This window comes from Petaurus breviceps, unplaced genomic scaffold (assembly GCF_028583685.1).
Source record: "Petaurus breviceps papuanus isolate PSGF00001 unplaced genomic scaffold, PetGlider_PUasm1.0 90919, whole genome shotgun sequence".
Classification (NCBI taxonomy): domain Eukaryota; kingdom Metazoa; phylum Chordata; class Mammalia; order Diprotodontia; family Petauridae; genus Petaurus; species Petaurus breviceps.
The window spans coordinates 39,064,505-39,080,732 of record NW_027187378.1 but is presented as its reverse complement, the minus strand read 5'-3'; positions in this window follow the sequence as shown (position 1 = coordinate 39,080,732).

The window sequence follows — 16,228 nt, the reverse complement described above, 5'->3', positions numbered from 1 at the left end:
TCTTCCAATTCCATGTCCTATTATTCTGTTCTACTTCAATCACATGTTTAGGGATGGTCACAGTTGCAGACATTCTACTTCCATGATCAAAAACTCAGACGTTCATTTTTTGATCATAATGTTCTATTACAAGTAGGAAGACGGAAGTTCAAATCTGACCTGCAGATACTTATTAGCTGTGTGATTTTGGGCATGGCACTATTCAGCAACTTCAGTTCAGACTCTGTCTCAGTTTCCTCAACCGTGAAATGTTCATAATAATTCAATATATTCAATAATTCAAAATAAAACCTCCCAGGGTTGTAGTGAGGATTAAATGAGATATTTGTAAGGCATTTAGCACAGTGTCTGACACAAAATAGGTACTGAATAAATTATTTCCTTCCTTTCTTATGGCTCAACTGAAACTGCTCTCTCTAAAATCATCAATAACCTCTTAATTGTCAGTTCTAATGGCCTTTTTTTCTCCAGTCCACATCCTTCTTGACCAGTCTGTAGCATTTGACTCTGCTGACTCCTCTTGGTTTCTCTTTCTGTGCTTCAGACACACTATTCTCTTATATCTGTCCAACTATTCTTTTTCAGTTTGTTTGCTGGACCATCATGCATATCATGCCCACGGACTGTGGGAATTACCCAAAGCTCTATCTTCTCTGTTCTTTCTACAATTTCTCACTTGGAGACCTCATCAGTTCCCATGTGCTTAATTATCTGTATGCAAATGATTCCCAAATCTATCTATAAAATTCTTCTGAGTTTTAATCCTGTGACACAAACTACTTATTGAACATTTCAAAGTAGCTGTCCTCTAGGCATCTAAAAATCAACATATCAAAAACAGAATGAATTATTCCTCTCCCAGCCAAATTTGGAATTTGGTCATGTTACTTCTAGTCCTTCTCCCTAAAATACAAACTCCAGTGATTCTCTGTTGCCTCTAGGACTAAGTATAAACTGCTCTGTTTGATATTTAAAGCCATCACATCCTGACTCTATTCTGTCTTTGTAGGTTCATTACACATGATTCCCTTTTCTATTCTCTATGATCCAGGAAAAGTATGCTTCTCCTGGCTTTTCAGAGGTGACATTTCAACCCCGTACCTCAAGCCTTCATACTGGCAATTCCCTCTTCCTAGGATTCATTCCCTTCTTACCTCTGTCTCACAGAATCCTCTCCTTGTTCAAGTACAACCTTTTTTGTTTGTTGACCCCACCCTGCTCAGTAGTTAGTGCCCTCCATCTCTAACTAGTGTGCATTTAACTGCTTTGTATTTATTCTCTATGGACTTAAATGTGTCCATATTGTCACTGTTGGGAGAAAGTAAGCCTCTTAGGAGCAGGGACTGATTAATTTTATCTTATATTCTGTAAGTACTCTGTATTTGCTAAATTATTGCCAATTGATTGATCCTTCTGGTCTCCTAGGTTCACAGCTCCATTTTACTCAACTCATCTTTCTCCCTCTCCTCTCACATCCAATCAGTCCACAAATCTTGTTTTTAGCTCTCATATCCCTCAGGCTCATATGGCCAGCTCTCTAGTCCAAACCCTTATTTTGTTGCTTGAATAGACTCTTCCTGATTTCCACACTTCTATATTCTTGCCTTATCAAATCCATCCTCAGCTCATCTGCCAAATTGATATTTTTAGAACACAGAACTGATCATGTCACTCCTGTGTTCAAGAAATTGCAGTGACTGATTTCCTCTTGACTCTAGAATAAAATATGGTCTCCATTGAAATCTTCTTGAAATCCTTCACAATCTGACTCCAGCCTACCATTCCAGGTTTGCTGCATATTGCTTTATTTCAAACACTCTGAATGCCAATCAAACTGGATTGCCTGTTTTCCCTCATATATAAGACTCCAACTACCATCTATCACCTTCATGTCTTTGCACAGACTGTGTTCCCAACATGTGCAATGCAATGCATCCTTTCCTTACCTCCATTTCATAGAGTGCCTAACTTTCTTTCAAGTACTGATCAAGTGGCACTTCCTATCAGAAGCTCATTTTCAGGTCCCTGGTTGCTAGTATAGTCTTCTAGAAGTAACTTTTATGTATTTTATATTTAATTTCCCAAGTATATGTTATTTCCACCAGTAGAATGTACTCTACTAGAGAGCAGGGACTATTTCATTTTTGCCTTTACATCTTCAATGCAGGCACATAATAACTGCTTAATAAATACTTGTTAAGTTGAATTTAGTACAATACAATCATTTGATAAATGAGGAATCGGATGCCTAAAAGATTAAGTGACTTGCCCAAGGTCACACAGGTAGTAAGTAGCAGACCCAGAATTCAAATCAAGGTCCTGCTACTTCAAATACAGATTTCCCCCCCACTACAATATTCTGCATATGTACAAATATAACCTTTATGTTAAGTAGTACAAATATTATATTCATTTAAAAGATGAAGAAATTGAGGTTTAGAGAGGTAATGTGACTGAATATATAGATAAATATCTACCTATTTCAGAAAGATCTATAGATATACATATGGATAGATAGATGTATGTATGGATAGACAAATACCTACATTCTCAGATAATCTATCTGTCTGTTTCAGATAGGTAGATCTATAGGTATACAGATGGATGGATAGATAGATGGATGGATAGATGGATGGATGGATGGATGGATGGATGGATGGATGGATGGATGGATGGATGGATGAATGGATGGATGGATAGATGGACAGATAGACACATCTATATTCTCAGATAGATTATCTATTTCAGGTAGATAGATCTATAGATAGATAGACAGACAGACAGACAGATATCTACTATCTCAGATATACAAATATAAGCAGTCCTTGCCCTCAGGGAGCTTACATTCTAATAGGAGGAAGATTCATAAGGAGGACCTAGAAAGAAGGTGGGGGATACATACACATGTGCTGACATGGTTTGAAGATTACAAGGAAGTGACATATAGTCCCAGTTCTGGGCAAGGTAAGGTAGAAGTTCACCTTTTAGAGCCAGAGGACCCAGAGACAGAATGTAAGGTGCTAAGGTTTGGGGGAATATGAGGATAATAGCTGGAATTTAGGTAGCAGCATGATGAGGAGATGCCATGTTGGCAAGTAGAAGTAATCCTTAGTAATTGTCCTTCTCTCTTATTAGTCTTTTGATTCTCTGACCTCTCAGTGTACACACAGCTTTAGATACCTAGATGGGATGCTTGGTTTTTTCCTGTTGTTTTGCCCTTTAGGGAAAAAAAAATTACACAGTATGTGTGGGTCCTAAAAATGCCAAGTAGGCCTTGTAATATCCATCTGAAGGGGCAGTGAGGAAGATGTTATCTTTGTCCTCTACAAGTATGGTGACCATATGTCCCAGATTTTCCAGGAAAGTCCCAATTTCAAAAAGAAAGTGAACTTTTAATAAAGATTTGCCAAATGCATATCCTTTGACAGACCATGTGTCCCTATTTTTGGTTTGGAAAATAAGGTCACTATAATGAAATAATGAAATGTTTAATGGAAAGGGCATTGGGTCTAGGATCAGAAGACTTGGCTCAGGCTTGAGTTAATTGTGTGGCCTTGAATGTTGCTTTCCCCTCTCTGGCCCTCATTTTCTAATTTTGTGAGATGAGCGGCTAAGTTTATTTCCATCTTTTACATGTCATACTTCTAACCATGTCCTCCACAAAATGGTGAAGTGGGCAAATTTTGTCCTCATCATCCCCCTCCTCCAGGTGCTATATCATTGCTGTGTCTCATCTGGACTCTTTAAGATTCTCTCCTTTCCACTGATCTTCCACCCACGCAAACTTTATGCTCCAGATGGATTTAATCCATAACTTGGCCTTTCCAAGAATAGAATGTAGAATGTTAGATTTGGAAGGAAGCCTAGAACATAGAACGCCAGAGGTGGAAGGAACCTTGGAGCATAGAAAAAGGAATTCCAAAGCTAGAAGGAACCCTAAGATGCTGAATGCTAGAGCTAAAGTTTACAACATAGACTATCAGACTTTAGAATACATAAGATAGAATGCCAAAACTATAATGGGACTTAAAGATAATCTAGTTTAATCTCCTCATTTGATAGAATTAAAGAAAAAGAATTGTAAGCAAAGCAAGTACAGAAATCTGCTTTCCCCACAAGATTCCTGGAGACAATGCCTTAACTCTAATGTTAGCAACAGTGGATACTGTGGCCAGTCAATAGTAGAAATATTTGTGCAGTGATCAAGTCAAGTCAACAAGCATTTATTAAGCACCTACTGCATAGTAGGCCCTGAGCCAGGTGTTGGGGATACAAAGAAAGAAAATTAGCTCTATCCTGAAGGAATTCAAACTCCAATGAGGGAGATAGTATGTCTACAACTATGTGCAAACAAGACGTGCAAGATAAATTGGAGATAATCTCAGAAGGAAGGCAATAGAACTAAGGAGGAGCAGGGAAGGCTTCTTGCAGAAGGGGAGAATTTAGGTGAGACTTGAAGGAAGTCAGGGAACTCAGGAGGCAGAGATGAGGAAACAGAATTATAAGCATGAGGGACATCCAGTGAAAAGGTAGAAAGGTGAAAGATGGAGGGCAATGGGCAATGAAAAGCCAGGTAGACAGTGGTACTATATAGAGATGAGTAAAATATAAGAAGACTGGAAAGGTAGGAAGAGGTAAATTTATATTGCTGGGTTTTTTTGTTTGGCAAAGATACTGGTGTGGTTTTCCATTTTCTTCCCCACCTCATTTTACAGATGAGTAAACTGAGGCAAACAGGATTAAGTGACTTGCTCAGAGTCACACAGTGAGTGTCTGAGGCTGTATTTGAACTCAGGTCTTCCTGACTCCAGGTCCAGTGCTGCACCACCCAGCTGCCAAACATATTAATAATAACAATAGCTAGCCTTTATATAGTGTTTTAAGATTTGCAAAACACTTTACAAATATTATCTCATGGGGAAGCTAGGTGGCACAGTGAATAGAACACCCTGGAGTCAGGAAGATCTGAGTTCAAATTTGAATTTGACCTCAGACACTTAACACTTACTAGCTGTGTGACCTTGGGCAAGTCACTTAACCCCAATTGCCCTGCCTTCCCCCCTCCAAAAACCAAATATTATCTCATTTGAGCTTCACACTGTAATGGGAACCTGAAGATCTTCCCTGCCCCTTGTCCCCTTGATAGGCTTAAGTGAATCTGAGAACCTTCCCTGATATGAAACTGCCCCCTAATAGGCTGAATGTGGTCACATGGAGCCTGTGGTGGGAGGCTTGTTTTTCAGGAATGCCCACACCTTGTTACTTTGTGATTGGGCAGTGGGTCAAGAGGGTTGTGACATTCTCTGAGCCAGGAGAAGGCTATACATACCCTGATGTGAGGTTTTGCTTTGGGTCTCACTTTGGGAAGAGTTGTGAGGTTTGGCCAGATGAGACTCTGGGCAGCTGTTGAGCCCCTGGGCTTTGAAAACCCAGATATTGGAGCTTCTCTCTTGGTAACTGAGTAGGTATGGATGTAATGGTCAGACAACTGGAAGCCCTGTCTGTTTAATTGTGTTATTTTTTGTTGTAACTTCTGTTTGTATTCTCTGAAGTTCAGGGTGCTGACTTTTTCCCCTGAACTAGGTAAATGATATATGTTTGATTAAAGTAGGATTGTTAACCCATTTTAAGTTGCTTTCCTTTAGAAAAGCAGATCTAAGAACCTGTGCTAGCAGCCATCCTGGGTATGCTAGGGTGCTTGCTGCTACATACACCAGCCCTGGGAGGCAGGCACTACTAGAGTTCTGGGCCTGGAGTCAGGAAATCCTGAGTTCAAATCCAGATTCAGACACTTATTACCTGTGAAACCTTGGGCAATTCATTTAACCTCGTTTGCTTCAGTTTCTCCAACAGTAAATAAGGATAACAGTAGCACCTACCTCTTAGGATTGTTGAGAGGATCAAATGATTTAACTTTTATAAAGCCCTTAGCACAATGTCTGGCACATAGTAGGCACTTAATAAATGCTTATTCCCTTCTACTTTCCTTTTATAGATGAAGAACTGAGGCAGAGGTTAAATGACTTACCCAGGATCACACAGCTAGAAATCATCTGAGCAAATCTGGTCTTCTTGACTCTTGGTTCAGGGCTCTTTCCATTGTGCTAGCAAGTGGAAATATTTTATATTTCATCTTGGAGGTGATAAGGAGTCACTGGAGTTTATTGAGTAGGAGAGGTGATGTGGTCAGACCTGTGCTTTAGTGACATTTCAAAGATAGAATTGACATGGTGGGGACCTTTTGAAAAGTTTTTAAATCTTGAGTTAAGTGACTAATCATTTTAACTATGAACTGTTGGCCATATTCACCCATGATTATGCTGTTCTGATCACATTTTCACTTGCATGCTTAACTCAAGAGAAGTTCACTTCCAGATCTTTTCTCCAAGAAACAATAAAAGGAAACAATGTCTCTCTGGTTGCATGGTTACCAAACAGTCCCACTTCATTGGTCATCCCCTGACACATTCCATTAACAGAAAAGTTTCTAATACTAAATCCGAACTGGTTTCTCTTGAAATTGAGAGAAGCTGAGTCAACCTGGAACCCAGCTGTCTTTGACCAGCACAATGTCCACTCACTGTCAATGTGATTAAATGCATGTTGGAGAATAAGAATCTTCCAGAAAAGCTATTCCTTTGAAATGATTTCCTTCTAAAAATAAAACATTGCAACCTGCCCTTGCACTTATGTCTTCCTAGGAAGCAGAAACTTTGGGGGAAATTGGAAGTTTCTGGGAAATCTGGAGGAAAATTAACTTTGAATTATTTTGATTCAAGCAAAATCTATCTGGTGATCCTTATAAGATTATTTTGCCTCTTCTGGTCTCAGTTATATTCACTATCAAATTGAGAGCACCTCACCTGCCCAATGGCAAGGGCTGGATTAGATGATGTCCTGATTCCTTTTCTATCCTAGAATTGATGAAACCACACTCTCTTCAATCTCTCCATGTACCATGACCCAGGGCAGAAGAGAATTCTGCAATTTTACTGAATCAGAGACTTTTCCATTTTATTGATCCGAAGGGCATATCCAGAGTATGGTATAGAGTATGAGCTGTAGGACTTGTTACATCTGATAACTGAGGCAGAACCCTTCTCATATCTTTATTTTGGTTCAGTGGAATGCAAAACCATGCCCTAATACTCTGCTATAAAGACATAAAAATGCTAATGTAATCTTTATAACTCCTTTTATTGCTTCTCCAGGAAGAATCTAAAGTAAATCAAACTTTCACTTTTGACAGAAGTTGGCGGCCTTAGATTTGGATGAGATGTCAAAGATCTTCTGGTTCAATTCCCTCCTTTTACACATGAGGGAACTGGGACCCACGGGGCAAAAATGACTTGTCCAAATTTATACAGGTAGAAAGTAGGCAAGTTTTTCTTCTAATACAAGCCTTAGAATTCCACATTCATTGTCCACACCCTCACTGCCTCTTTCCTGAACTTTTTCATCAGCCTCCTATTGCATCCTGGGACATCTCTAGTTGTACTGATGAATAGCTAGCCACTGGACCCAGATGACTCTGGAGGAGAAAGTGAGGCTGGTGACTGTGAACAGTTCTCTCTCCCTCAAATCAAACTCAACTGCAAGTCATGTCATCATTTCCCTTGATGTCATGATCCTCTTGGAAAATGAAGGACAAATATAATTGACCTCTTTTCCTGCTTCTAGTCTCTTCCTTCCCTGATTTATCCTTATAGCTTTGAAAATAAAAATTCTATTTTTTTTCTATTATTTTTGACCATGTTACTGCTAGGCTCACAAACCACTATTAACTCTCTATTTCTCCCAGAATAATATGCAAACTCCTTAGTCTAGAACTGAGACTTTCAGTGTTTCACTGCAATCTATATTTCTAGTCTTTCCCTGCCCTCCTCTACCAACTCCCACATTATTCCTTTTTGACACACTACGTACCAACCAGTTACTAGCAGTTCCCTAAGCTTAACATTTAATTTTCAGCCTCTGAGAATTTGCCCAAACCATTCTGGAATGTTCTTTCCCTCATCTCCCCTTCTCAGACATACATACATACATACACACAGGCACACGCACACACACATATAATTTTTTAGTTTAGGTGCCACCTCTTTAATGAATTGTACTTTAATACCATCTTCCCCCTTGCCTCCTTTCTCACCCCCTTAACGTTTCCTCCTTAATTTATTTACCTTGTATGTATTTATTAGTGTAGATCTTGAATCCCTTCTCAGATTCCTCTCCCCTCCATATAGACTTCTTAAGGGCTGATAACATATGATTTTTTTCTTTGTATTATGAGTTCTTCACCCAGTGATTTATATTCAGTAGGGGCCCTACAAATGTTGAGATAGATTTTTGTCTAGTCTATCATATTAGCATATATTCCTAGACCCTTAGAGTAGGAAAGTGACCTTGGAACATAAAAGGCATCTGGTAGAGCTGTAAGGAATCTTGGACCCTGAAATGTAATACTTATGTAATGAAAAAATAATAAGAAGGAAGGAAATAAGCATTTATTAAGTACCTACTACATGTCAGACATTGTGCTAAATGCTTTACAAATATCTCACTTGATTCTCACAACCACCCTGCCAAGTAGATATCATTATTCCCATTTTACAGTTGAGGAGACTGATGCAGATACAGGCTAAGTGACTTATTCACTGTTACATAGCTAGAAAGTGTCTGAGTCCAGATTTGAACTCAGGCCTTCCTGAACCTAGGCCCAGCATTCAATCCACTGTGCTACCTGGCTGTTTATAGAGCCCCTGAAAATTCTCAAAATACTTTATATTTATTATCTTATTTTGGGCCTCATAATAACCCTGTGGCGTATATAATATAAATATTATAATGGTTCTTTTTAGATGAGGAAACAGTCCCATCAAAGAGAAAGGACTTACCCAGATTCATCCAGTTAGAACAGACCTAAGAATAAAACGTGTAGCACTAAAGCGAGGAGTGATCTGGGAGGGCCATTTATGTAGTACGGTCTTTTTAACATATGAGTAGGCTGAGACCTATAGTAATGAGATGATTTATTTAGGGTCAGAAAGGTGGCTAGTGGCAGAGCTAGGACTAAAATCCAGAACACCTAGCTCCCAGGACAGTGCTCTTCCTGGCTTACTACTATATTTTTTCTAGTCACCTTGGTAAAGGATAGTAGTAGTGTTGGCAGTAATTGTTTGTATCCTATGTTTTAGAGAGTTTTGAATTTACTTCCTCCCTGCCTTTGCTTTGTCCAGAAATTAGCCTAATTCAGTCATTTCCTCATGAAATAGAAAAAAAGGGGGGTTATTCATTAGTTCGGGTACAACTGTATAATACAAACTACGGAACATGGATGGGGTTAAACCATTGGCTGATTTTTAATCTTCTAGGCAACACTCTCAGATTGTAAGACTATATACTATAATGTAGAAGTAGCTTTTGAGATTTCTTGAAAAATTACTGTTTTTTTAAATTACCAGAGAACAGTGAGTACTATTTTATATCCAACTTACTCTGTTCATCAGATTTGTCAATGTCATTCCTAAAATGAAGAATTGAGAATTGAGCATAGTATTCTATACATGTCAAAATGATATTGGGATGTTTTTTTAACTTATTGGATGATATTAGGAAAATATTAATTGGCATTGTTAGGTATAGGAAAGGAATTGATGTATATATAGGTACTGTGGGACAATATCAATTGCCATTGTTATACATAGGCAAGGAATATATCAGACTGAGGCTCATGACTGATAGATATTATAAGAAAATCTCAGGATTATCTCTAGAAACCTGAGGGGAGATATAACCATAACTGCTCTCTAGGAACCGACGCTCCTAGTTGGAATGTATGTTGGGAGACAACCTAGAGCCTACAAGTCCTACATGTGAAAAGAAAAGTGAAGTCTAAGGCAAATGATCTATCTGGATGCCCTATAGGCAAACTGAGTTGTAGATCTTTAGCTCGTAAGAGCAGTCAGGTCTAGATATATTAATTGGGAGTGCTTTGCATAAAGATAGCAGGGAAAAATCATGAAATTTTATGAGATGTATGGAAGAAAAATAAGAAAAGAGGATCAGTAACAGAAGTTTGGGGAACACCTCACGCGGCCTTAAGTGTTCAGAAGATGATGAGAAGCAAGCAATAGAGATATTAATAGAAAAAGAACCAAGACAATGTGATGTTACTGAAGCCAAGAGAAAGAGCGGTATATTAGGAAGCAGTGCAAGAAACTGCAAGAAGTCAAGAAAGACGAGGACTGAAAAAAATCCACTGGATTTGCTGATTTTGAGTCCACTGGTGGCCTTGGAAAGGTCAGTTCCGTTAGAGTGGTAAGAGTGATCAGATTTCAGAGTTGAGAAGATAGGAGGTAGAAAGGAAACTGAATATCAAGTGTAGGCAATTTTTTTCAGAAAGTTTAGTGATGATGGAAAGAAGAGAGTTGGGACAGTAGCTGGATGGGGTAAGAAGGATAAAGTAGAAGTTGATACTGTTTTTAGGATGGGGCTGGCTTATGAGCAGGGCGGCGGTGGGACATGGGAATCAGTGGAGAGTAGAAGAGAGGGAAGAATGACTAGAGAAACAAGGTTCTGGACCAATTGGTCAAGAATTAAATTAGGGGCCCAGAGTGTGTTCTCTTCATGGACACAGACTGTCTTTTACCTCCCTCTGTATCCCCAGTGCTTAGCACAATGCCTGATATGCAACACTTAAACCCTTATTGACCAATTGGTTCATATCAGAATCATACGGCCACAAAATGTCAAGGCTGGAAGAGGAAATCAGAAGTCACCTAGTTCTATTCTATAATTTTGTATTTCCTCTGCACCTCTCTTTGGCATGTCTTATTTTTCATTAGAGTTACCTTTATATGTGTTACCATAAGCTCAATGGAAAGAAGGAGGGACTGAACTTTGAGTCTTACATCTCCTCAATAGTACCTGGCATGATGTATTGCAGTTTAAATGGATTTAATAGAAGACATTTATAATAAATACAGGTATGAATATTTCTGCTAAGTCCTGTTCAGATTCCTTGTCTAGCATTTAAGGATGAAAATAGAATGACAACAAACAGAATAAAACCGGAAAAGCTCTGCAAAGATTTTTTTACAATAACTTCTGTACCATTAAGCCATCATACTTGGGATGCAACATCACAGTTCTGGGTTACTTAAAAAAGAGATAGAGATAACGCTAAAGAGAACAAAGTAAGGAAAACAGTGGAATTGGACCAAGTATTCATAAAGGGCATCCATGGCTTAATAGCAAAATTACGAAGGTATCGAGGAATACATTCACAAAGTGTCTAAAGGAGAGGAGGAAAGGAATAGCATGGAAAGAATAAAAACTCTTGAATCTTATTAATACCAAAAAGAGCAAGCAAGCAAGAGAACAGCAACAGCTACCAACCCACATGTCTTCTTTCCCTCTTACTTAAAATATGAGACTAACCTAGTCACTCAGCTAGGGCATCCTCAATTAGGAGGGAATAAGCAGGCTTTTGCCAGTAGTATTTCACAGAGGTCCATACCTATATAATCACATAATTGACTAATGTGTGCAATACAAGCTTCTACTGTGCTTATCATTGGTTGATAAAAAAAAAAAAAAGCTATGTATTTGGCAGATCAAAAGGCTGCATTGAAGACTCTTATGCAGTTTCATTTTTACACATTAAAATGATGACTCATTGAAAGATATAATAGAGTTCACTTTAGTTCATTCCATCTGATCGTTAATACCCATTGAGGAATAAAACAAGCAGAAGCATGCTGGCCAAGCTCTCTGAAGGTGTTTGGCCACTGTCATGGAGGGAATGCATTGCAGAGACTTAAACTGAAGATGATGAGATTCTCCAGTTGCTCCTGTCTGTGGATAACATCTTGTTGTCTGCATTAATCCCTGAAATACTACAGAGCTTTCTCGAAGACGTCCATAATCATGTGAAAGAATTTGGTTCAACTATGTATGGGAAAAAAATTAGTGAAGGATATCATCTAGAACATAACAAACAGATGGACAACAATGAAACATGGGTTCTTAACCTAGACTCCATTAACTTGTATTTGTGCTTTTCAATATTTTAATAATTCTTCCAATATAACTGGTTTCCTTTGTGGTCTTCTGTATTGTATTGTATGCATTTAAAAGCAGTATTCTGAGAAAGGGAGAAGGGAAGGAACAAACATTTATTGAGCATCTACTAAAAGTGCCAGGGCAGCTAGGTGGGTAGCCCAAGGGATAGAGTGTTGGGCCTGAAGTCAGGGAGATTCATCTTCCTGAGTTTAAATCTGGTAGCAGACGCTTCCTAGCTGTGTGACCCTGGGCAAGTCACTTTACCCTATTTGTCTCAGTTTCCTTATCTGTAAAATGAGCTGGAGAAGGAAATGGCAAACCACTCCTGTATCTCTGCCAAAAAACACACAAATGGGGTCATAAAGAGCTGGACATGACTGAAATGATTGAATGACCACAAGTAGTTTACAACTCTGTGAGGTAGGTGCTTATCCCCATTTTACAGATGAAGAAGCCAGAGGCTAAATGACTTGCCCAAGGTCACATATCTAGTAATTCTTTGAGGCTAGATCTGTACTTAGGTCTGTCCTGACTCCAGGCCCCGTACTCTTATCTACTGAACCACCAGCTACTAGAGTAGAGTCTCAGTTGATCCATGATTCTAGTAGACATAGTTAGTATAACAAAATATTGAAAATGTCCCTAGGCTTTACCAAATATTAAGAATCTCTGCTATGGGGCGGCCAGGTAACACAGCGAGTAAGAGCACCGGCTCCAGTGTTGAGAAGACCTGGAGATCGAATCCCGGGCTCAGACACTTAGCACCCACCCAGAAACACCTGGCCATGTAACTGTAACCTTGAGCAAGTTACTTAACCCCGATTGCTTAAGGGCGGCCAGGTGGCTCAGCGAGTAAGAGCACCGGCTCCAGTGTCGGGATGACCTGGATCAAATCCGGGCTCAGATACTCAGCACCACATCCAGAAATAATAACTGGCCGTGTAACCTTGAGCAAGTTACTTAACCCCAATTGCTAAAAAAAAAAAAAGAAAAATCTCTGCTATGGAAGGTATTCATCCTTCTACTCATCGTGAATAGATACTTTGAATACACAACAAATTAGGCCTAGAAATAAATTTGAGGAAGAGAATGGGTTGGATTCCCTTCAGGAAGTTTGAAAGCTCCTTAAGACTGTGCTTCTTTCAGAAACAAAGGTCCATCTTTCTGCTGTTCCAGTGTTTCAGTGTGACCGTGAGTCATGGAAGCACTGTAGTACTTGAAGAATTAAAAATGTGTATCACTCAGAGGGCAATGGGAAGGAGCCTGGGCACTGTGAACAGACTGTACCATGTCCATGTAAGACAGTACAAAGAAACAGAGATGTCATCAAGGAAATGTATGATGGAAAAAAGATGAGGGTGTTTACATGGTAAGCATGAAAGGTAATGGCAGACAGCCTGCTTGCTCCACTGGCATCTTCAGGGTATCAGGAGAAAGCAAGAAAGGCCCATAGCATGTCTAACTTATGATGAGACGTGAGCAAGAGTCACACAGGATGAGCAAACCTGCATGGGCTGAGATCTGAATTACTGGCGGGATCATTCACATAGATACAAATCTATTGGTGAGATTGAGAACATGGGTAGTCAAGGTAGAGAGGTAGGTGGGAGTGCCACCCACACATTCCTGTCGGAGCCGGTAAACAGAGACCTTTGAATGTTACCATTTGCTCTCAAAATGATAGCTGAGCTTCAGATCTCATTCAGGCTCTATGCCATGAGAAATAAGAAAGATTAAAATCAGCAAATTTAACAAAATTACAACTGGATGATTAAATCAGAGGAGGGGGGAGAACATGCTAAACAAATAAACTAATTAAAATGGAGAGAGTGGAGAGAGGAGGTAGTCCCAGTTTGAATTTAAGGAAACCAGAGAAAGCCCCATGCAACATCAATTAGCCCTATTCTTTTTACTTAGAAGAAATAAAGAATATTCACCAAGCCCAAGATTGTGGGTCCTCAGTGGAAAAATCAGAACACTAATTACAATTGACAGCTCATTAAAAACCAGTTTTGATTTGGGTGGCAGAGCTTCTAATAGGGTCCCTGTGTTCTAGGGCCTTGCCAATTTACCTAAGGAAACCCTTTAGTACTAGATAAACTCACATTTGTTTTCTATGACTCAAAAGCATTACTCAATCAGAGCACCTGGGGAAGGGTGCATCAGAATGAATATCTGCATGAACAAAATTCACTTTATAGCATTATGACTTGAGGGCTGGAAAGGATCTTAGAGGTCATGTTGTTCTATCTTATTTCTAATCCACTTCTGGCATCACTGTATCACACTTGCATCTCTGAACCTCCCCTTTACATGTGTATCTCTCCCTGAAATTACAATTTTGTATTTCCATGTAGTCTTATTAAATTATACATTTCTTGATAGCAGGTCTGTGTCATATTCATCTCTGTAGCTCCATTGATATAGATCCAATGCAATATTCAAAGTGCCAATGGTCACTATAAATAGATAGGCATAGTGCTGGAGCACAAAATATAACAGACTATCCATATAGCAGACAGAGGTAAAACATTTATTCAGGCACCAGAAAACCAAATCCCAAAACCAGTAAACTGATTCTATCATAGTAGCAAAGAAGTTAATAAACCATAACAGCACAGAGAGCCACACCATCCTTTAGCCCAACCAACACAAGCCTAGCTGGTGGCAAACCAACATTTAATTTACTCAGAAGCCTTACTGTCTCCCTCAGATGCTTCCTCTCCTCTCACCTTTTCTAGCTGCTCTGACTTCCAGCTTCCTGTGGGCTCTGCCCCACCCTTCAGCAAACTCCTCCCACCACAGGCTTCATGTAATCACATTCAGCCTATTAGGAGACAGGTTATATCTTCAAAGCAGGGAAGGTCTTCAAATTCCCTTAGGCTTATTAAGGGTCAGGGAAGATCTTCAAATTCCCATTACCATTACAATTACTCAGCACAAGAGTTTATGCATAGGGTTTAGAATTAGAAGGGAACATTAGGTATCCCTAGATCAACCTTCTAATTTTATAGATAAAGAAATGGAATAAATGTGACTTATCCAAGATCACCCAGCTATCAAGTATAAGAACCGAGACTTAAAATCAGTAGTCTGATACCAGATTTAGAGTTCTTTCTTTTATGCTTCCTCAGAGAAAAATTCATAAATGTTTAATATTAAGTTGAATTTATATTCGCCAAGAGTGGGCCACAACTGAATGACAGTAACAATAATCCCTGTAGCTGTGAATAGGTCAGTAGATTGTAGCCTAGTAGAAGACCTTAGAGAAACTATTGTTAGCAATATATAAGGATGGTTTGTAATTAACATATCAACCAGTTTTTTGCCTTTCTTTGTATCTCCAGAATTTACCACAGTGACTGGCATTTAGTTGATTCTTTTTCTTTTTTGGAGGGGGGAGGGCAGGGCAATTGGAGTTAAGTGACTTGCCCAAGGTCACACAGCTAGTAAGTGTTAAGTGCCTGAGGCCGGATTTGAACTCAGGTCCTCCTGACTCCAGGGCTGGAGCTCTATTCACTGTACCACCTAGATATACCCATTTAGTTGATTCTTAATGGTTGATTGGTTGGTTGTTGTCCTTCATTCTCAAAGAGGACCAAAATGACATCATTGTGCTAGCATCAAGTTTCAGGGTGTTCGACTGTGACTGATCAGACCAATACAAGTTCAGAATGCTCTACCACAGGTTGGGCACAAATAGTCCATGTGAACATTTGGAGTGGATCCTCTAAATTTGTGCATCTTGTGCTCCTTTTGAGCTACTTCAGTTCTGCTTTGCTCACAGAGCACAGCAACTTCTCTGATGAGGGCACGCCATGCTGGGCAGTCCTGTGCCAATGTCTCCCATATAACACAATCAATTCCAAAGTTCATAAGAGAGACCTTAAGAGACTCCTTATACAGCTTTTTTTCTGACCCCTATGTGAGTACTTGCCCTGTGTTAGTCCCCCCTAAAATAGTCTTTTTGGCAAGCGTACATTTGGCATTCGAAAAATGTGGCCAGTGTATCCGAGTTGTGCTCTTTAAAGCAGAGTCTGAATTCTTGGCAGTTCAGCTGGAGAAAGGACCTCTGTGTCTGTACCTTATCTTATCAGGTGATCTTCAGAATCTTCCTAAGACAATTCAAATGGAAGTGATTCAGTTTCCTGGCATGGCACTGGTA